We start from the raw sequence: 24,208 nt of genomic DNA on the forward strand, positions 1-24,208 counted from the left end.
AGAAAGCAAAGGAAAAAATATTTACTTGCTTCATGCAAATATGGCACTGGCATATATTTTTGAAATGACATTTACAGGATCAGACATTGACAATCTCATTTTGCATGTCCACACGATAATGTAACATGCATCAGGTTTGAGGCACGTTTGAGGAAGGCCTCGATTGTGCCATTGGACACCTGACCCCATTTATAGTCACTATCTTTGTGAAACTATCTTCAACCACCGAAGCCATACAGGGTCCGCCCCTGGCACATTAGTGCATACACCACATCCATGGCCGTCTTGCACTTGGCATGCTCAATGTAAGTGACCAAGTCCCTGAAAACATTTTCGAGGAAAACTTTCAGGACTCCACAAACCTCTTCGTATATGAGACCGGAGATGCATTTGACACTCCCACAGCAAGCCAGGTGCCGAATGGCCAGCTTCGTAATACCCTGGATATTATCACGAAGGTCTTTGCGGTGCCACTTGGCTCCGCCTTTGCCCAGTCCCTTACCACCTTTCCCTCCACCTGACATGATCTACAACCACTAGGGTATACCAATACCCATCACCTGTTTTAACAATGCAATTGCCTTAACAATATAATTGCCATTTAACAAAGTGATTGCCATTGAACCTTAACAATGTAATTAATAAGACATTGACAAACATCTGTGCTGACCGTAGATAGACTGTTAGTCTCCAAAGTCCTAGGAAGATGTTAGGAGTGTCAAGTTTTGTTATACTTTAAACTGTCTATTTAGTTTTAAGATAGAATGAATTTAGAGTTTAAAGGATAGCTATTTAGCACTTCTACCTGAATACAAGACCTATGTAATTCACATTGCCATGGAGATGAGCTTTGAGAGGGGAAGTGTCCATAGGAACCTATTATAGTGTGCCAGAATCTGAGAGAAAGAGAGAGCCAAGAGAGGCAGTAGTTCTCTATGATTCAGTGTGCAACAATGCAGGTGGGAGCTCGCGCTCAGATTAAAGAAACTATTTTCTTGAGGATTTAAACAGACTGAAAGATTTGCTTAGGTTTGGCTAGAGGGAGGAATCTCCAGGATAACCCTAACCATAAATGCCAATTCAGGAATTAGAAGTTATTTGATTGAAAAGGAAAGAAGGGAAGAAGTCCTCAGGAACCAAGAATCACTTGGACTGGTTCTGGGAGAATAAAATATCCACTTAAGGGACGGAGTAAAGTATAACCAGGGAGGGAGATTTTTCAGTTGTTTTAAATGTTAAATGGGTGGATCTCTTCTGTAGTTTAGGATATAAATTGCCTAATGAAATAGTGTTTAGTCAATGTTGCTTTTAGTTTGTCTGATACAGTAAAGGTTTCCAAATTTGAAATCTTGTGCAATTCCTTTAAGTTGGTCACTGGGAATTTAAATTTCTTTTTAGAAGTTTTTGGTCTCTACGGGGATCATAACAATATGCTAAATATAATAAAATAGAAAAGCAGAATATTTTTTAAAAGGTGTGAAACTTCTATTCTCTGGAGCTTAGAAGAAGGAGTAGTGACCTCATTGAAACATAAAAGATTATGGGGAGAATTTTCTCCCCATCGGGTGGGCCGGTTGAGAGCGGGCGCGCAGCCGATCGCCACCATTTTACGCGGGCGGGCCAATTAAGACCGTGCCCAGTAGCGCTGTGCTACCTGTGCGGGCGGGGGGAGGAGGGAGAGTCGGGGCCTATTAAAAGCGCAGAAATTAAGTTCAGTTTTAAAGGTGGAAAAAATAAAAAAATAAAATTATTCAGACATGTCCCCTTATGTGAGTGTCACATGAGCTGGGACATGTTTATGAATTTTCATTAAAAATTTTATTTAATTTATAAACCCTTCATGAAACCTCATCCCGTCCATGGTTGAGATTTCATGAGAAATGCGAAAGCTGCCCAGGCCCTTCACCTGCCCGCCAACCTTAAGGTTGGACGAGCAGCCCTGCGGGACACACGCCTGATGTCGCCACGCATCATTTTACGCGTCGGCGTGTGGGGGCCTCTCCCACACATCAAACAGAAAACTCTGGCCTTTGAAAGGGGTTGACAGGGTAGATACTGAGACATGGTTCCCCTGGCTGGGGAACCTAGTGCAAGGTGGCACAATTTCAGGATAAGAGGCCAATTATTTAGGACTGAGACGAGGAGAAATTTCTTCACTGAAAACATCCTGAATCTTTGGAATTCTCTACCCCAGAGCGTTGTGAATGTGCCATCATTGGATAGATTTAAGGCTGCGATAGAGAAATTTTGGTCTCTCGGGAAATCAAGGGATATGAGAAGTGGCCAGGAAAATGGAATAGAAGCCCAAGATCAGTCATGATCACATTGAATGGCGGAGTAGGCTTTACGTATGATCTTCTCCTGCTCCCATTTCTTATATCTTATCTTTCTTGACCCTTGTTAATTCCACCATCTTTTGAAAGATTCATTTTCCCCTCATAACACACACCATTGTGGCCAAGAGGGAGTGCAGTTAAATTACTCTGTCAAATCTTTGCCAGGGATACTTTACCTGGGAACTGGAAAATATGATAGAGTGGACTGAGATTATTCTTAAACTTCTTCTTCACTCCCTGGGCAAAACTGCTTCACCCTGCCCGACTTTTGTTCCACCTCATTGAATATGTTAGTCTTCACTGAAATTAATTTGAGTCCCACCAAAATCTTTTTGCTTCCAAGGCACTAAAATAATACCTAAAATGAAAAGTTATTAGCTCAAAAATTTGGTGCTTCTATCACTGGCACAGAGAAGCTTAAGGAAGGAAATCTAATAGAGATTTTCAAAATTCTGAAAAGTTACGAACATAAGAACAAGGAGCAGGAGTCAGCCATTTGGCCCCTCAAGCCTGCTCCGCCATTCAATAAGATCATGGCTGATCTGATAGTAACCTCAAATCCGTACCCGCCTACCCCCGATAACCTATCACCCCCTTGCTTACCAGGAATCTATCCACCTCTGCCTTAAAAATATTCAAAGACTCTGTTTCCACCGCCTTTTCAGGAAGAGAGTTCCAAAGGCTCACGACCCTCTGAGAGAAAAATTTTTTGCCTAACCCCTTATTTTTAAACAGTGACCCTGAGTTCTAGATTCTCCCACAAGAGGAAACGTCCTCTCCACATCTACCCTGTCAAGACCCCTCAAGATCTTAAATGTTTCAATCAAATTGCCTCTAACTCTTCTAAACTCCAATGGATACAAGCCTAGCGTGTCCAACCTTGCCTCATAAGACAACCCGCCCATTCCAGGTAATAGCCTGGTAAACCTTCTCTGAACTGCTTCCAACGCATTTACATCCTTCCTTAAATAAGGCGATCAATATTGTGCACAGTTATCCAGATGTGGCCTCACTAGTGCTCTGTATAACTTAAGCATAACCTCCTTACTTTTGTATTCAATTCCCCTCACAATAAATTATAACATTCTATTAGCTTTCCTGCATACTAGCTTCTTGCGATTCATGCACTCAGACACCCAGATCCTTCTGCACCTCATAGCCCTGCAATCTCTCACCATTTAGGTAATATGCTTCTCTTTTATTCTTCCTGCGAAAATGTGCAATTTCACATTTTCCCACATTACACTCCATTGCCAGATCTTTGCTCACTCACTTAACCTATCTATATCTTTTTGTAGCCTCCTTATGTTCTCTTCATAACTTACTTTCCTACCTATCTTTGTGTCATCAGCAAATTTGGCAACCATCCCATCCATCTCTTCATCCAAGTCATTTATATAAATTGTAAACAGTTGAGGTCCCAGTATTGATCCCTGTGGCACACCATTCGTTACATCTTACCAACCTGAAAAAGACCCACTTATGCCTACTCTCTGCTTCCTGTTAGCTAGCCAATCCTCTATCCATGCCAATATGTTACCCTCTATACCATGAGCTTTTATTTTCCACAATAACCTTTGATGTGGCATTTTATCAAATGCCTTCTGGAAATCTAAGTGCAGTACATCCACCGGTTCCCCTTTATCCACAGCACTTCCTCAAAGAACTCCAATAAGTTGATTAAACATGATTTCCCTTTCACAAAACTATGTTGACTCTGCCTGATCACCTTGAACTTAACCAAGTGCCCTACTATAGCTTCTTTAAAAATAGCTTCTAAAATTTACCCTATTACAGATGTTAGCTAACTGGCTTGTAGTTTCCTACTTTCTGTCTCCCTTCCTTTTTGAATAATGGAGTTACATTTGCTATCTTCCCAATCTAGGGAGTTTCTGAAAATTAAAACCAATGCATCAACTATCTCACTAGCTACTTCTTTTAAGACCCTAGGATGAAGTCCATCAAGACCGGGGGCACTTGTCAGTCCGCAGCTCCAACAATTTATTCAGTACCACTACTCTGGTAAATTGTAATTTTCCTGAGTTCCTCCCTCCCTTCCATTTCCTCATTTATAGCTGTTTCTGGGATGTTACTCGTATCCCCTATAGTGAAGGCTGATGCAAGATACCTGTTCAATTCATCTGCCATTTCTTTGTTTTCCATTATCAATTCTCCAGACTCACTTTCTATAGGACTAATGCTCACTTTGTTAACTTGTTTCTTTTTAAAATATTTATAAAAACTCTTACTATCTGTTTTTATATTTCTGGCTAGCTTCCTCCCATACTCTAATTTTTCCCTCCTTATTAATCTTTTAGTCATCGTTTGCTGTTGCTTATATTCTGTCCAAACATCTGGCCTTCTGCCTATCTTGCACAATTATATACTTTTTCTTTAAGTTTGATACTATCTTTAACCTTTCTAGTTAACCACGGATGGTGTGTCCATCCCTTGGACTTTTTCTTACTCGTTGGAATGTATCTATTCTGTGTATTCTGAAATATCCCCTTAAATGTCTGGCACTACATCTCTATTGACCTATCCCTTAACCTAATTGCCAATTCACTTTAGCCAACTTTGCTTTCATGACCTCATAATTGTCCTTATTTAAGTTTAAAAACATGTTCTCAGACGCACTCTTCTCTCCCCCAAACGAAATGTAAAATTCCATCACATTATGGTCGCTGCTACCTTGGGGCACCTTCACTATGAGGTCGTTAATTAATCCCATTTCTTTTGAGAGGGAAATATTTCATTGTCTGCACTTACTGAATTAATAATGAGAAGGTATAAATTTAGGATTATCACTAAAAGAATTAAAGAGAAGTGGAAGAATTGTTCAGGCATTTTTCTTATCGTTTTTTCACTTACCCGGTGAGGTGGGGAGGCAAGCCCCGAGGGGCTCTTGTATCTGGTCGGAAGCGCCCGGGCGGAGGTTACGGGGAGAAGGCGGGAGAATAGGGTTGAGAAACCTATCAGCCATGATTGAATGGCGGAGCAGACTCGATGTGCTGAATAGCCTAATTTCTGCTCCTATGTCTTATGGTTTTATGGCACAGTTATTAAAATGTTGAAACTTTTACCCACAACTGGCTGTTGAGGCAGAGACTATAATAACAATTGAAAGGGACTTGGATAAATATTTGGAAATAAAGAATATAGAAACTATGGGTAAGAGCAGGAACTGGGTTTGCAATAGACGGCACCAGTTGAAGTGCACAAGCACAACACTCTCATTCTGTGTGGTAGTTCTTCTGGTTTTGTATGTTGCCTTTCCAACAAGTGCAACAACATGGTTTTGATCATAAGTATAACCCTACTCCATGAGCAGGAACTGCTCAAAGGCCTTTGTGATTTCTACCTAGATCTTTAAATCTCAAGTGGTTTGTACATTAACCTGGTATCCTGGTGTTTGGTGTTAGTTGCTTTCTTCATCTCCTGTCCCATTGATCTCTAAAGTAATGGTGAAATTCTAAACTCTTCTCTAGGTCTGCAGTGAGTAAAGATGAAATGTTTGGAAAGAAGGTTGGAAAGAGAATTTAATAGATTTTGTTACTTAAATAATATTTGTGTATTTAATGGTTTGAATTAAAATCCCAATATGGAAATAGTTACAACCTTTTTTTATACTTCTGTCAGCACTAATTTTTGTCGAACGACAATCCAACGACAATTTTTGCAACCTTGAATTAGTTATTTTCTTTGAGTCTCTGGCAACCATTTGTTTCTACTTTTTATTTCTTCTTAACAGAAATTGCATTGATAGAAAGTATGAGGTAGTTCATAGACCAATCACGAGATTTACAGTTAAATTCAAGACTATCTTATTCAGCTTTCCAGTTTATGTTGTCAATGATTTCCCTCTCTTCTTCAGCATAAGCTTATTTTATTTATGGGTGAAATGATTGCAGACCACATGAGTTCAAGCCCGTGAGAAGGATTATGTAGATTTTGTTTTACTAAAGCAAGTAAGATTGTTTCCACTGGTTGTTGAATTGGTAACTAGAGGGCATAAATTTAGGATTATCGCTAAAAAACTGAAAGGGAAACTGGAACAATTGTCTTCACACGGTTATTAAAATGTGTAAATATCACATTTTGTGTACTCACACAAGAGCATTCATTAGAATTATCTATAAACCATGAATGAGGTGTGGCATAAGTCCAAAGTTGGTCAAGTAAATAGGCCAATTAATAGAATTGGTGTTTGTTGGTAATGAGTGTAGCGGATAATGGTACAATGTACTTATTGACATAGGCTTTGAATTAAAATCCATGAAAGTCTTATTTTCTTTACAAAACCCTTTGAATGCAATATGTTCATAGGAGCTTACAGAATATAAACCTTTCTAAGGAGGGGAAATATTTCCATTGCATGAATGATGTAATGACTTATATTATGCAGAGGCAGAAAACTGAAAATATAGATGCTAGGTGTGAAATTCACCTTGGAGCCTGGAGCAAAACAGGTACTGGCAAATTGGAAGCCTATTTTACATTCCCCAATATTTTTCCTTTCCATTCAAATCAATGGAAAAAATAATTGGGTGGAGTGTATAATTGTTTGGCTTTTACAGATGAGTATGTCAGTTCATGTGTGGGGTCATTCCTCAGTGTTTGTTAATGAATGTTCACTTGTTCATGAATTTATTAATGTCATTTGATTTTACCTATAAAGGAATGGAAATGAATATTTTATGATTGTATGAGAAACTGTTACTAGGTTACTTCAGTTCTCAGTTTTTGGGAATGTTCTCCTAAGAACATAATAGAGGCAAAGACTGGCGTTTATTGCATAATCGAAATAGTATTTTCTCACATTACTTTAAAATTATAATTTTGATTTAAAATTGCTGTGTTCCTAAACTGTTATATTTGGACATTGTTGCTTCGCTGTATTTAATGTCCAAACCTGGTGCTAGATAGCTCAGTATGCAACACTGTTCACACTGTTAAAACAAACCAATTATCTACCATAATAGAGGAGTCCTTCCAAGCAGAGAATGGGGCATGGTGACTTATCCTCAGATGTTGGTTTTCCACTTCTTGTGTTTGTTCTCAGCATGTGGGTGAAGCTGGTAAACTAGCATTTATTGCTGATCCCTAGTTGCCCTGGAAAAGTGGATTTGTCGGGGGCAGGGCGATGTCTTCTCCTTCAACCATTGCACTTTTTTTGTGATGATAGAGGGGAATTCCAGGTTTCTGACCCAGCAACAACATAAGAATGGCAATTTATGTCAAAGGCAGGATGGTGTGTGACTTGGAGGAAGCCTTGGAGCTGACGGACAATGCTCCCACAACATTTCTATTCTTGTTCTTCTTTGTTGTAGAGGTTTCAGGGGAGGAAGAAACCTTGGCGTGTCTTGCACATACAGCACCCACAATATGTCAGTGGTGGATGGATTGGATATAGAGTCCAGTGGCAAAGGAACTAATCGAGTGAATTGTACTATCGTAGGTGCTGTTGAACTACTTGAGTGGTACTGTGGCTACATCAATTCAGGTGAGTAGTGAGTATTTCGGAGGTCTTGTGGTGCAGTTGTAGCGTCCCTACCCCTGGGCCAGGAGCTCCGGGTTCAGGGACTTGATGGCCATGCCATGTATGTTCATAATGTGGCCACACAGGTTAATTATCAGCTTGTAGATCCTTCCAATACACCTGATGGCAGGAGGTAAGAGTGGGAGAATTTCCTGGTCAACAGAAGGCAACGGCAAACCACTGCTGTACTTTACCAAGCATAATCACGGACCAATCCAATGGAAGTCCATGGTTGCCATGGTACCTGAACAGAGACATAGTGGAAAGGTTTTGAGTGGTAAGTAGGTGAGCTATTTGCCAGAGTACCCTACCTCTGTCCTGCTCTTCTATTTGCCAGAGTACCCTACCTCTGTCCTGCTCTTGTAACCATGATGATAATATAGCTCTTCAGCACAACCCAGAGAGGGTCCCATGTATCATCATGGTGTGCTGCGTGTTACACAATCTTGTCCTGCAGAGGGGGAACACTGGAACCCTGAGGAGGAAGAAATACCCTCATTGGATGAAAACGATGGGAAGAACAAGATTGCTGCCGAATAGGAACACCAGCATCTTCATGATGCAGACCACCCGTGCGGTGGAGCTCATGCCAGGGAGGCAATGTTCCAGCATCTGCAGTATTTTGCTTTTATTTTATAGATGTGGGAAAACCTCATTTCCAGCAGCTGGTATTGCAGTGAGGGCCAGACGGCTCTAGGTCTTCATCAGTTGCTATTGGCATACAATGGCTTCGGCATGCACAAACCACACATATCTATCTCTTCTGCAGACTTGATGCTGATACCTGTTGGGACAGCCAACTATCATGCCCATTACCCAACTACTGATAACCACATCCCATTCTTAACTTGCCAAAACATCATGAAGCCCATAATTACTGAGTAACAGATATGGAAGCTTCAAAAAAGTTTAATTCATTACATACAAATTCAAACAAGCCCCAGTACCGTGGCAGTGTGTTTACGTGCTCTTAAAGTGTTTGCAAGTGCTGTGCCAAAATGCGTTTTTAACATCTGCAGACAACTTTGAGGCAGGCTGCTGCTTTCCATCCCCCGTGGCCTTTGCTGAGTGTGGTGGGCATCCACTGGGTGCCGCTGGCCTGGTTAGGCCGGGGCAACTACATACAATCATACAAATTAGGAGTAGGCCACTCAGCCCTTCGAGCTTGCTCCTCCATTCAATAAGATCATGGCTGATCTGATTGTAACCTCAACGCCACACTGCTGCCTAACCCTGACAACCTTTCACCCTCTTGCTTATCAAGAATCTATCTACCTTAAAAATATTCAAAGGGCAGGATTTTTAGTTTGGTGGGCGCGCGTGATTTGTGGGCCCAGGAGCGGCCGGGGAACGGACCGCCGACTGTGATTGGCCCCTGACCGCCATTTGACACTGGCTGGCCAACTTAACGGCTAGCCAGTGTGAAATGCGTGCTGAAACGCTCAACACTGCTGGAGTGGGGGTGGGAGGAGGGTGGGCGCGGGGGAACACGGAATGAAAGTTCCCTGAAGGCAGAGAGCTGCCTCAGGGAACTGAAGAATTTAAAAGCAATAAATAAAGATTTTAAAATCCAGAAAAAAATGTCCACGCATCAGAATCAGTCACCTGAACATATACATGATGAAAATTCTGTCCATACATTTTTTTTTTATATTTAATAACGGAAACCTCATCATGCCTTTGGATGAGGTTTCATCAAAAATGCAAAGTCTGCCTGGCAGATTTGCCCGTCCGCCAACCATAAGGTTGGACGGACCACGAAAAATCGAGGACAATTGGAACTTTAATGGGCTTAATTGCCCTCATAATTGTCAATGGGTGTGCTTCCGACTTTTGCGCGTGCCTGCCGACCGAAATATCGCACTAATGTGGGATGACATCAGGAGGCTCACCTGATGTCATCACACGCTATTTTATGCTCAAACGGATTGGGCACATGCCCGCATGCAGAGCTAAAATTTCTGCCCAAAGACTCTGTTTCCACGCTTTTTGAGGAAGAGAGTTCCAAAGACTCACGACCCTCTGAGAGAAAAAAATTCTCCTCATCTCTGTCCCAAATGGGTGACCCCTTATTTTTAATCAGTTGCCCCTAGTTCTAGATTCTCCCACAAGAGGAAACATCCTCTCCACACACACCCTGTCAAGACCCCTCAGAATCTTAAAGGTTTCAATCAAGTCACCTTTTACTCTTCTAAATGCCAGAGGATACAAGCCTGGCCTGTCCAACCTTTCCTCATAAGACAATGGCCCATTCCAGGTATTAGTCTAGTAAATCTTCTCTGAACTGCTTCCAATGCATTTACATTCTTCCTTAAATAAGGAGACCAATACTGTACACAGTACTCCAGATGTGGTCTCACCAGTGTCCTGTATAACTGTAGCATAACCTCCCTACTTAGGGAGCAGGGGACTCCTTCACTGGTGCAGGATTCTTTTCTGTGGCCACAGCTGCAGGAGGTGCTCAGGTTCGTGACAGAGGGGTTGGGGTTTACTGGTAACCCTAGGAGTGCTGTGAGAGGTATCTTTTAGTTGTTCTGCCAGTAGCTCCTCAGACCTCTCATTGCAGGCTGATATCTCTCTGCTCTCTGTGGGTAGAGGTGGTCATGGAGGGATATTTAGGAGCACCGTCTGCCTCTCGCTGCCACGTTGCAACAGCGAGATCATGGTGCCGGCAATGGTCTGCAGGTTTCTGCTAACACCAGGCACCCACTATGTTGTCTCCTGAGTCTGCCTCTCCATGACAGTCGCTATCTCTCTGTGGAGAAGCAATATGCTCACCTACCTGAGACATGGCAGAGTTCATGGCCTGCCTGGACTCCTTGATCACACATGCCTGCTCAATGCTTCAGGCAGCTCCCTGATTCTCCACTGTCTGCCTTTTTACATTGTCTTATGTTTCTAAGATATTTCTGTCCAGTGGCTGAACCACCTGTAGTTCATAAAATATGTCTCAGAAGAAGGTGATATACTGAACTGGCTGCATTTTAAGCATCTGTAATTTGTTTAATAATAAGTAAAAAGGGGAAAACAGGAAGACATTAAACCCAAGAAGGAAACATTTTGTTCTTCCTGTAAATTTTGCCAGCCCCAGGATATTTCCTACTCAAAGGAAGATAGCCGTTAAATACGATAATTAAGAAGGGAGAGCACTAGGTTAATTATCTTCTTGCAACGTCTCAACTTCCTAGTATTTCAGCAGTTTATTAAATTGATTGCAGAAGCACATAAATTTTAAGTTTTTCAGATATATGTATTTACCACACCAGGTGAACTCAATTCTTTGCTCTTATGGAATTTGTGTTAAAAGGTACAGTTTGATTTAGGGCCTAAAATGAGCACCTAATGGGTTCTTACGTTTAGAAGCGATAGGATATGGGTGTTCAAATTCTTAGCTGTTTAGACAGTTGAAGTAATTTGTGTCAGGTGTGCACTCACAGCCATCTAACATGAATGCTATAGACTTCGTATGACTCAAAACCACACATCATATATGTACAGAACAAAATACAAAGAAAATTCACTGTTGAGAAGTCACTACTGGTATAGAAGAATGGTAAATGTTAGCCCACTTTTTATATGCCTGTTTTTATTTTGGTAGTTCCCAGCAGCGAAATGCTTCTATATGTACTTCCAGATGGGAAGTCACTAGAAACAGAATTAACATTTAACGTGATATGTGCTTGTTCCTGACTTAAACCTTCAGCATCCTTTATTGATTTTTTTCTTCTTGCGTTTGTTAACTGTACCATATACCAAGTAAAGATCTAAGTGTACGGACTGATTCATCCCACTTCTGGCCCCTCCAGGATCTTCTGGTCCTGCGAAGTCAACGGAGTTTTGAATGGCCCGCTGTGGTGGGGCCAGGAAATCTAGGCCTTTATGTTGCAGCAGTGCCATAGATGGCAGCTTCACTTTCAGTGCTGGTTTTGCATTATATATCAAATGGTGATCCTGGTGTTGAAAAAAACCAAGAACATTTAGATTAAATGGCTTCCAGAATGGTTGCTGGCATTGCCAATGATACTGCCGGTGATGTTGTCAGCTGCCATTGGTTCTACGTATGCAAAGCCAGCACTGTGGAACCTGCTTCACGGAGTTGATTTCACTGTACTAGGAGCTCTAGTATGTAACAGTTTCAAGTAAGCAAATTTTCTACAAAACAAAGGAGGCATAAAAGACAGAGGATTTGACAACATCATGCCCACTCTATTGGAAATATACTGTACTATGTTGATTAACATTTTCCGTATATCATTTGATCTCAAATACTGTAATGTAATCCCAATGACCTCTTGGCCTGTTGTCTTCCTGCTCTGCTCATTCTGTCTACCCTTTATCATTGAAGGTAAACCCAAACTCATGCCTCCACTCCTATTCAAACTTCCTGCTAATCATGCACACCATCAGTGCCTGGATACTGACTGAGTATTCATCACTGCACCCAAAATTATCTCCTTCAGTATTATTGTACTTAACTGAGAAGACACGTGTAACTATGCTTTAATTCTGCTGTATATAAGAAAAGAGTCGACGTTTCGAGTCCTCATGACCCTTCAACAAAAGGGTCATGAGGACTCGAAACGTCGACTCTTTTCTTCTCCGCCGATGCTGTCGGACCTGCTGAGTTTTTCCAGGTAATTCTGTTTTTGTTTTGTGACCAGCATAGACTGGTTGGGCCAAATGTCTTGTGTTGAAATTTCTGTGCAATTCTGTGATTCTGAAAATGCTTCTAGTGCCTCACTGAATAAGTTATAGAATTTAGAGGGTTTCATATTACTTCGCTTCAAGTCTCCAACATTTGTAACTGTTCTAAGTGGTGAATTCATAAGCAAATTTGTACCAGTAAAATCTGAGTGTTTTATGGAGTCCTAGGAGGTAAATATAATACATCAGCAAAAAGAAAGGTATAAATCAGGCTATAATGAATAATCCAGTACACTCTGTTCTGGAATTGAGGACAGAGAGCTGATTAAACTACTTGGCTTTTATTCTGTACTTTAATTAGCTTGAATTCCATTATTCCAGCATAGGAATGTAGAAAAACCAGGACTGGTAAATACTTTATCAGCCTTGCTGATCCTACTTCTAATGCCTATCAAATATCTATCCAGTTCTTTCTATCTATCGGGGAAGTACATGCCATATATTTACTACCCAAACTGTCTGTGCATCATCCCTCTTCTGAACCCATGTTCATGTTTCCTCATTCTAGAGTTTGTGGCAATCTTGAATATATTAGGAGTCAAGTTATCAATTCCTTAAAAATCTTGAATACTTAATTAGTATCTCCATTGTACCTTTTCTTCTGAGGAAATAGCCTCAGGCTTTTCATTCCCTCATAGCTCAGATACCTTAAGCTACTTATCAGTTTGGTTCCTCTTTCTGTGCTGCCTCCAAAACTAGATATCATAACCCATGTTAATAATTGTCTCATGATGGTCTTCCTATAATGATGGGGGCAAGTGAGATCTCTGAGATTGAATAGTTCCAAAAGATCATGCCAAGTGATGGAAAATTGGAACCAAGTCAACCCTTCAGGGTATGCTAACAGTGCCAGGCAGGTTTGTAGCACTCTAGGGCCTTGTGATGATTGACCTGCCACCCTGGCTCAGTAATGCATCTTGAAGCAGTAGCTCTGCCACTGGGACAGGGATTCTTCATAACCACTTGCAAGTCACTACCCTAGCAAGAGTTTATCAATGCGTTGTGCTGATATGCTGCATGGTTTTAACTGGTTAAATTCCAGCAGTACACCTGTACATGCTTGGTGATCCGAAGGCGTTGCTGTTGCATCTAAGCAGTCTGGGCTGGAGTGAGTGAAGGAAGTATGCACTCCATATCAGATAAACAGTGATTATCTTTCACTGCAGCTTGATTTGGGAACTTTGAGCATGGTGGTCAGTTAGTTTAGCCTGCTTATAGTCATGTTAAGCAGGTCCCTTGAGGCTCCCTTTGAAGTTTGGAACACCCCTGTGGATAATGTGTGAACAATAGTTTTCCAGGTTTTGAAGGGAACTGGAGCACCCAGTGTCACATATAACTTGGCCAATGCAACTGACGCACCATTATTCAACGTACTTCATTTGAGCCAGCAGATGGTCATTCTGTGACATAAAATAATCCTTTGTGGAGCTGGGTGATCGTGTCACCAAGAAGATTCATTTTTTCACATGTTTTTTTCCCAAAAATGTCCTATTTACTTTAATTGTACCCAATTCTGATACTGTTAAAAATCTTTGCCAGAATTTATTTCTTGAAACAGTCAAAAATAATCTTGTTTAATTTTGTGCAGAGTTGATTAAGCCTGAGCAGGGCAAATCCAGGATTGCAAGCCTCCCCGCACCCATCCCCCACACCACCCCAACAAATGATAAAATGATAATACAGGGCATTTGTCCTCACTGAACTTATCTGAATGTAAGTGAGTTGGCTATAAGCACTGCTCTCAGTTTAACTACTATGGAAATTTATGGGAAGATTTGTCTTGAAGTGTTTTTGTTTATGCTTTTCAGAACAATTGCTGGTATTGAGGGAGCATCGCAGACTTGAAACTGACTACTGCTAAGTGCATTTTATAGCCTCTTTGATTGTTCAGTGAGTTTATTGAATGAGTAGCTGAGCCAAATAGACTGAAAAGGTCCTCTCTTAATTGCAGTGGCAGTAGAGACATTACAATTAGCTCCAGTGTCCTAAATTACAGAGTAGAAATCGGACAGGGTTCCTGCCGCTATCCAACAAACCATGTTGAAGGTGGCCTTTGGCCTTGTGTTGAACACTGGGAAGGATAAGACTAGGCATTGTTGTGATGGACTTCAGTCAAATAGCCTGCTCACACTGACTGTGAAAATTGAAATGAGTAATAGCCATTCAGTGAGGTACCAGAGGTCAACAGACTCTTGTGGAACTGTACCCAGTCAACTTCTTCAGGAGAGGGGAAATGCAATAAAATGTTGCTTATTAGTGATAAAGTAACAACTCATGTGAATTGTAAACTACAAATACTTATAAAAATTTGTTTTAGTCTGTGAAGTCCCAGATTTGCGCTAAATGCGATAGGGGACATGAAAAAAGCCATTTTACCCGCTGGCCACAATGGTGGGTTTTCAGACTGTATCATCCCATTACTGGCACTTCCCGCCTCATTACCAATGCATTCATGGGAAACACCAAATCGCTGGCAGGTAGGCAGACTTGGATTTGACTGCCATGCCATGACCTCAGCCCTTCCTTGCTCTGGGTGCCATATTTAAAGTGCACCAGAGCGCAGCCAACTTCATGTCTTCAGACCAGGACTGCTCAATGCGACAGGTGATCCCGAAAGCAAAGAAGATGGCAGCCCCCAAATTTTACGAAGCCTTTCTGGGGCGCCTGCTGGACACAGTGGAAGGCTCCCGTGATGTGCTCTATCCCCGGTCCACCAGAGTCACCAATCAGCCTGGGAGGTGGTGGCAGGGGTGGTCAGCACCATTGGAGCACAGAGGAGGTCAGCCATCCAGTGCGGGAGGAGGATGAATGCTGTCATTCGTTCTACCAGGTAAGTCAACCGCCTCATCACTCTCAACTCACGCACTCACAAACCCATCACACACCCACAGGGATATCACACCTCAAGGGACTATAAAACTAACTCTCACACACACCCTCACATCTCCATCAGGCTCATATCCTCTGCATTCACGTCTTCATCCATCCATGGCTCCATTCACCGCACAAACATTTCATGCAGTGCATTGCATCCTGCTCACACTCTCCCCATCTGTTTTCATGCAGGAGAAGCTGTCTCACAACAGTAGAGAGAGGTCTCAGCCTGGGTGTGGAGTGGCTCACATTAGGCCCCTCACTCACTTTTGAGGAGCATGCCATTGTGCTGACTAGTGAGGATGTGGACCGTGCCTGCAACGATAGTTAATACAGACCCACAGCAATATGGTTGACTCCTAACTGCTCACTCAGATAGCAACTCGGTTACATCAAATCACTACTGAAAGGTTAAATAAGAATACAACTGGACTGACCACCGGCATGGACCTAAGCACCAGACATGACAAATGCACACCTAGCCCAGTTGACGCTCTTCACTGCCACATCGGGACTTGTGCCAAAACTGGGAGAACTGTCCCACAGACTAGCCAAGCAACAGCCTTACATAGTCATACCCAATCATACCTTTCAGCCAATGTGCCAGGCTCCACCATCACCATCCCTGGGTATGTCCCACTGGCAGGACAGACACACCAGAGCCAGTGGCACAGATGCATACAGTAGGGAAGGTGTGGCCCTGGCAGTCCTCAACATTGTCTCTGACTCCATAAAGTCTCATGGCATCAGGTCAAACATGGGCAAGGAAACCTCCTGCTGATCACCACTACTGCCCTCTCTCAGCTCATGATTTAATGCTCCTCTATGTTTAACACCACTTGGATCAAGGATTGAGGGCAGCAAGGGCACAGAATGTACTCTGGGTGGGGGACTGCAATGTCCATCACCAGTACTGGCCAAGCTCTGAATGACATAGCTGCCAGACTGGGCCTGCAGCAGATGTTAATCCCGCTGTACCACAGCGTTTTGTAGTCTCTCTCCATTTAAATAATATTCTGCTTTTTTATTCTTCCTTACCAAAATAAAGAACCTCACATTTTCCCAAGTTATGCTCTATCTGCCAAATTTTAACCCATCGCTTAACCTATCTTTATCCCTTTCCAGACTCTTTGTGTCCTTCTCACAACTCACTTTCCTACCTATCTTTGTATCACCATATAGTCCTTGTGGAGACGAAGTCCTGTCTTCACACTGAGAACACCCTCCATCATGTTGTGTGGCACTATCACTATGCTAAATGGGACAGGCTGAGGCATTGTAAGGCATCAGCAGCAGAATTGTATTCCATCACAATCTGTAATCCCATGGCCTGGCATAATGCTCCCTCTACCATTACCATCAAGCCAGGCGCCCAAGCCTGGTCCAATGAAGATTGTAGAAGAACATGACCAAAGCAACACCAAACATACCCAAATATGAGGTGCTGATGTGGTAAAGCTACAATACAACACTACATGCATGCTAAACAGTGGAAACATCATGCTATAGACAGAGTTAAGCGATCCCAGAGCCAACAGATCAGGTCAAAGCTCTGCAGTCCTGTCACAGCCAGACGTGAATGGTGGTAGACAGTTAAACAAGGAATCACAGAATTCTTACGGTGCAGAAGGAGGCCATTCAGCCCATTGTGTCTCACCAGCTCTCTGAGCATTTTAACTTATTGCCAATCTCCTGCCTTTTCCCTGTAACCCTGCATGTTGTTTCTATGAATGGGAGGAGGAAGCTCTCCGAACATCCCCATCCTCAAGGACAGAGGATACTAGCACCTCAGAACAAAGGTCAAGGCTGAAACCATTTCCAACAACCTTCAGCCAGAAGTAATGGGAGAATGATCCATCTCGGTGTCCTCCTGAGTTCCACACTGTCGCTGTTGCTAGTCTTCAGCCAATTAATTCACTTCACATGATTTCAAGAAGTGGCTGAATGCACTGGATTCAACAAACACTTTGACCTTGACAACAGCCTGGCTGCTGTGCTGAAGACTTGTGCTCCAGAACTAGCCACGCTCCTAGGCAAACTGTTCTAGTAGTTACAGTACTGATATCAACCAGACAAAGTGGAAAATTGCCCAGATATGTCCTGTCCATTAAAAGCAAGACAATTACTGCCCCATCGGTCTACTCGCAATCACCAGCAAAGTGATGGAAGATATTGTCAACAGTACTATAAAGGCACTGAGTATGGCATCAAGGAGCCCTAGCAAAACTGGAGTTAATGGGAATTGGGGGAAAACTCTCCATTGGTTGCAATCATACCTAGCGCAAAGGAAGATGGTTGTGATTGTTGAAGGACAATCATCTCAGTTCCAGGACATCACTGCAGGAGTTCCTCAGGGTAGTGTCCTAGGCCCAATCATCTTCAGTTGCTTCATCAATGACCTTCCTTTCATCATAAGGTCAGAAGTGGGGATGTTAGTTGATGAGTGCCGTTCGCAACTCCTCAGATACTGAAGCAGTCCATGTCCAAATGCAGCAAGACCTGGAAAATATCCAGGCTTGGGCTGACAAGTGGCAAGTAACATTCGTGCCACACAAGTGCCAGGCAATGACCATCTCCAATGAGAGAATCTAGCGATCACCCTTTGACATTCAATGGCATTATCATCTCTGAATCCCCACTACCAACATCTTGGGGTTACCATTGACCAGAAACTGAACTGGACTAGCTATATAAATACTGTGACTACAAGAGCAGGTCAGAGGCTAGGAATCTTGCAGGGAGTAACTCACCTCCTGACTCCCCAAAGCCTGCCTATCATCTACAAGGCACAAGTCAGGAGTGTGATGGAATATTCCCACTTGCCTGGGTGAATGCAGCTCCAACTACACTCAAGAAGCTTGACACCATCCAAGAAAAAGCAACCCACTTGATTGGCATCCCATCCACAAACATTCACACCCTTGTCCACCAACGCACAGTGGCAGCAGTGTGTACCGTTTACAAAATGCATTGCAGGAATTCACCAAGGCTCCTTAGACAGCACCTTCCCAACCCATGATTGCTACCATCTAGAAGGACAAAGGCAGCATATAGATGGGAACACCACCATCTGGAAGTTCCCCTCCAAGCTACACACCATCCTGACTTGGAAATATATCACCGTTCCTTCACTGTCGCTGGGTCAAAATCCTCAAACTCCCTCCCTAACAGCATTGTGGGTATTCCTACACCACATGGACTGCAACGGTTCAAGAAGGCAACTCACCACCACCTTCTCAAGGGCAATTAGGGTTGGGCAATAAATGCTGGCCTAGCCAGTGACGCCCACACCCTATGAATTAATTTTAAAAAGGAGCACTTATTCAGCCAAAAGGTCCAACATAAGGTCAGAAGTGTTTAGTTCCATTCACAACTCATCAAATAATAGTGTCTTAGTGCATAAAGACCCAGATAACATTCAGACTTGGACTCATAAAAGACAAGTAACATTCGTGCCACACAAGTGCCAGATCATGATCATTTCCAACAATAGAGAATCTAACCATCTCTCCTGATATTCAGTGGTGTTACCATCGCTGAATCCCCCACTATCAACACCCTGTAGGTCACCATTGACCAAAAGCTTAACTTGACAAACCACATAAATATTGCAATTACAAGAGCAGGTCAGAGGCTGTTGACTCTCCAAAGCCTTTCTACCATCTACAAGTTACAAGTCAGTAGTGCGATGGAGTACTTGCAGGGTATGTTGTATGTCCAGGCTGCCACACATGTGGGAAGTGTCTTTGCTTGCTTGGTCTCAAACTTAGTGGCTGGAATTTTCCAGTGCCTCTGCGGCGGGACCAGTGAGCCATTGAAATCTCCATTCACATCAGTTGGCCCCGAAGATCCTGCTAGCATGAGGGGCTGGAAAATTGCAGTCAGTGATTTTGAATTTGAACTGCAACTGGGAATATTCCATCCGGAAGCTGAAGGATTTCTGGAATGCACATTCCAGTATGTGTGACCTCAGAGGCAGAACGAGTTTGTAAGGAATATATGTTGGTGACTATCCATCAGGGTAGGGACAGGAGGCAGAAGGCAGTTTAGGGACCCCTGAGAGTGTTGAATTGATAAACAGGGTATCAGTATTGAATGACTGGGACAATGAAAACAATTCAGAGGAAGGAAACCCATGGACTATGGAGAAAGTAGTTCCCAAGAGGGGAAAAGTGAAAAGGGATAATCAGAGACATAACAATCCCAAATGGCTTGTTGCTTTCCAGTACTAATAATACTAATAATAAGTGATGTAATGGAGCAAATACAATTTGCAAAGAAAAACAATCAAGTTGTGGGCCAGGATTTTATGGCCTCTCGCACCCGACGGGATATTACAGTCCCGCCAAACTGAATGGAGATTTAAATGGCTCGCCCCATCTGCCAGGGAGAGACACGCAGTGGCAGGGCCATAAAATCCTGGCCATGGTTTATGTATCAACCAAAGACATAGGAAAGAATAAAATTGTGGTTCTGCAAGGCAAGTTTCAAGAAGTAAAGACCAAAATAAAAATCTTGAAAGTAGTGCCATACAGTGATTGGTATAGGAATAGTAAGATATTGGAGGTAAATGTATGGCTGGAGAGAGAACTTAGGAGGGAAGGATTCATATTTCTGGGACATAACAGCTCAGTTCTGAGCATAAAAGGTTTACATATGACAATGATGTCACTTGGTTCACTTGGATATGACTGGGACCAATGTCCCCATTGGGAAATTTGTTGGAGAGTGTTTAAACTAATGTGGCATGGGTGAATGGAAGAAACAGGACGAGGAAATAGAGAGGAAAAGAAAAGCAATAAGAGTTGTAGGAAGAGGAAAAAAACAAAAATAGTCATAAAGAGCAGAGCAAAAGAAAATTATTAAAAAGATTAGGATTTAAATCTAGACTTTTAAGTAGACGAAGTATATTGAATAAAATTGGTAAACTTGAGGTAATTGCTGTTTGTGGGTGGCTGGTATTACATAATAGCAATAGTTGTTTGATAGTACAGAACTTGAGTATTGGTGAAAAAAAGAGACATGCTGTCAAGCCTTTTTGCCTTGCACTCATCAAGACAGATTTGCAAGAATACCAATTGTAAAGAGAACAACAATTTATACTGCATGAGAAGAGAGTGCTGATTGGTTAGCAAGTAGACTCTGATTGGCAGAGGCATTGCCATGGAGAATCCACCAGGGAAAAATTAATTACCAAACTTTTGTTTAAATTCAAACTAGACAAGTCTATTCTGATTGGTCAAGGCATGCCCTGGGGAATGAACCAGGAAATGGCTGCCCCCCAAGCTTTTGTTTAGCTGAAAAAGGCATAATGATTGGACATATGCCTTCTGGCTGCAAAGGACAGGGCCCTGTGTGTGAATATATGTAGCTTCTAGCATGCGTACATGAGCCATACTGCAAGCCTGACAGATAATCTTAAATTGGTTGTCAGTGTACTTCTTAGCACAATAAGGATAGTTTAGCAAGCGCTGTCCAATTGCAGAATCACATCTGATGGTGGACACTATGGGCAGGAATCGTCCCAGAGTGGCACTAAGTGCAATAGAGGCCAAGAAAAAGGACATTTAACCCGCTGACTACAATTGCGGCTTTTCACGCCATTTCATCCCATTCACTGTGCATCCCGCCTCATTAATAATGCATTCCTGGAAAGACATTGATTCACCCACCCCGCTGTCAACTCAGGCCTTCGGAATCCAGACGCATATGTAAAGGGCACCCTTGCACAGAGCTAGCTCTCTCTAAGGCCTTGGAAGCTGCTGGAAAGTCACGGCTGCCAAAGGGAGGAAACATGCTGCCCCCAAATTTAGCGATGCCTCCATCGGGCAGTGGAGGCCGGCTGCAAAGTCCTCTACCCCCACTCTGGTCAAAGACCAGCAAGCAAGGTCACCAACCTAGTATGGGAAGCAATGGCAGCGGTGGTCAGCACCAACACCCTGCAAAAGAGGACAGCCATATAGTGCCGGAAGAGGATGAATGATCTCCTTCATTCCGCCAAGGTAAATCACTCTTCTCATCACTCTCGACTCACACACTCACATGCCCATCACACATCCACAGGGATCTCAATCACTGCCAGTTTAATGGAAATCACCATTCACTCTTTCTCACACACCTTCATCTGCCCTGTGGATTGTGTCCTTATCCCATCTCAACCTACACATGCCATGCATCCTTATTATCTGGCCTGGCAGGTGTCCTGCTTATACTGTCTCCATCTCTGTTCATGCAGGACAATCTGGCACACAACAAAATGGATCTGGACCGTTAGTGTGCTGATGGTGAGGTTGGCGGTGGGCAACCAAGTGAGGATCCAGCTGTGAAACATCCATCGGACACCCATGCTGTGAGTCACTTCCCCTGTTCCGCAGTCCCCTGCCATGCACTAATTATCTCTCCTTGTGTTCACAGGCACATCTGGGCAGCATCTGAGGGGGTCCATGACCCAGGTCCTCGACTCAGGCCCCGAAGGCACCTCAGAAGAAGAATCTGATGACACCCTAATTGAAGACGCATCACAGCGCTCACCCATACCCTCCACCAGCACAGTGACACGCACCTCGATGTGAGCTAATTCTAGAGTAGCCTCAGAGACACAATCTAGTGAGCACATTGCACTGTCTGATCCACAGCAAGCAGCGACAGGAACTTCCCAGGTTTCTGGCATCCTGAGGACTGCTAGAGGCCAGAAATCTGCTGAATCCGAGCCAGATGAGGTGCCTCCAGACTTGGTCATACCTCAGTTGCTGGAGCTGCAAAGGCAAGCTCGGGAGCATTAGGAAGGGATGTCCAATTCACTCCTCAGATTGCAAGGCACAATGGAGGAGTCTAGCCGCCTTCAGTCTGAGGTGACAGCGCCAGCATGCCAATGCACTGAGGTCAATGCTGGTAGGATGGCGGCTGCCATGGAAACCTTGATCCAGGACATTGGTCCTGCACTGCTGCACGGGCTGAACTCTATCACTGATGCCATAGTTGGCTTCCAACAGTGTGTACCTGAGAGGGGTGCAGGGCTGCTTGATCTCACTACAGCTTCCCCTTCTCCTCAAGGAGTCAGCCAAGGGCCCTTGGGCACCCATAGGGTAGGGGATCAGCAGGTGCACACCATGGGGCCATCCACCCAGGTGACTCCTGGAGTGTCCAACTCATCCAAATCCCTTTTTCCTTTGACCCCAGCAGCTCCAGCTCTACAGGCTGAGGAGGGTGCCACTGCCACACAGCAGGACCCCAAAAGCAGGCCAGGGCCCTCCAGGTCTCGGCCTTCCAGAGGGCGCCCATCAAGGTCATCACAGGCAGGATGTAGCAGTCAGCAGGCTGCCTCTACCTCCGCTGTGGATGTCGGAAGAGCAGCAGAATGTAGCGGCAGGGTTAGGAAGTTTAAGAAGATGTAGTTGTACAGCCTGGGCGAGGGTGTTAATCAATTATACATAATGTTCACCATTGTAAATAAACTCCCAAGAATGACTCCTTGCCTATGGCTCCTTGTTATGATGAGCAGTGTTTGTGTCACTCAGATGTGAAACCTTGGTTCCTGCACAAGATAAAGGCAAGTGTTTCAGTCCAGGGCCTCTTCCCTGTACAGTGTGTAACCTTCAGATCAAAGTGATGGCCCAACTTCACACTCACTGGTCACATTAGGGATGCCTGCATCTCGATGGTGCTTGTCATTGCTGCCAGAATGTCGTGGGCAGGCGTCACAGAGTTCTGTCATTCTCTCTGTGTGCTCTCAGCACCTTTAAAGTGGGGTTGGCCCCCATCTCTTCAGCATCTGTGTCTAGTGACGCTGTGCCCCTGAAGGGGTCAGGTGCTGAAGGCTGACAAAGGATCAGGTGCATTTAAAGTTTCACGACTGCATATCCATGATATGATCCTGGTCACAGACAGCAAGTGAGCTGCTCTCAGCCAGACAGGAGTCAGACATTCACAGAGGCAATGTGAAGATCTATGGAGTGTCCTCACTGCATGTCATCATCCTGGAATCTAGTGACTATTAGGGTCTCCGCTCTGTCTCCATGACATGAGCCTGAGCACTGAGGGTATGTGCGCTGCCATCAGGGACACAGGAGTCAAACATTCACAGATGCAAGGTGAGAATGTCAGGACTGTCCTCACTGCACCTCGTCATCATGCTCCACAAATCTTGCAGTTATGAGCGCCTTCCGAGCATGCCTGCCCCATCTGGCCAGTACGATGGCCTCCTCGCCGGCATCCTCGCCTTCGAGGACCTCATCATCGTCATCCCCTGTGATATCCTTCTCATTGGAGGAGACGTGCAACTCATCCATCTCCTCCGCAGCCAGGTGCTCCCTCCATTGCAGTGTCAGGTTGTGTAGCGTGCAGCAAGCTACAATGATGCGTTGCACCCTCTGGGGACGGTATTGCGGTGCTTCACCAGACCTGTCCAGGCACCAGAACCTCATTTTCAAAATGCCTATAGTTTGCTCCACCAAAGTCCGGGTTGCAGTATGAGCCTCGTTGTACTGTTGCTCTGCTGCAGTCTGAGGCTGCCACATGGGCATCATCAGCCACGTCCTCTGTAGGCAGCCCTTGACCCTGAGGAGCCAACTCTGCAGCTTCTCTAGACTCTGGAAAATGTCAGAGATCTGAGACCTGTTACGGGTGTAGGAGTCGTGGACACTCCCTGGGAATTGTACGCAGACCTGCAGGATGTGTTTGTGCTGGTCACACACCAGCTGAACATTGTGAATGGAAGCTTTTGCAGTTGACGTAGTTGTCTGCTTGTTGCCATGGA

General features: G+C 43.8%; 2 protein-coding genes across 2 annotated transcripts in view; both read left to right on the top strand.

The window, feature by feature from the left end:
• fgb (fibrinogen beta chain) overlaps positions 1–16,060 on the top strand; it is a 285,364-nt gene extending 269,304 nt beyond the window's left edge. The window contains exon 8 of the mRNA XM_078541842.1: positions 16,049–16,060. The gene's annotated coding sequence lies outside the window, so the exon portion shown is untranslated. The remainder of the gene's footprint in view (positions 1–16,048) is intronic.
• The window catches only part of LOC144680621 (uncharacterized), a 188,906-nt gene that overhangs the window by 113,408 nt on the left and 51,290 nt on the right, over positions 1–24,208 (top strand). The window lies entirely within an intron of this gene.

This window comes from Cetorhinus maximus, chromosome 1, assembly GCF_964194155.1.
Source record: "Cetorhinus maximus chromosome 1, sCetMax3.hap1.1, whole genome shotgun sequence".
Taxonomy (NCBI): domain Eukaryota; kingdom Metazoa; phylum Chordata; class Chondrichthyes; order Lamniformes; family Cetorhinidae; genus Cetorhinus; species Cetorhinus maximus.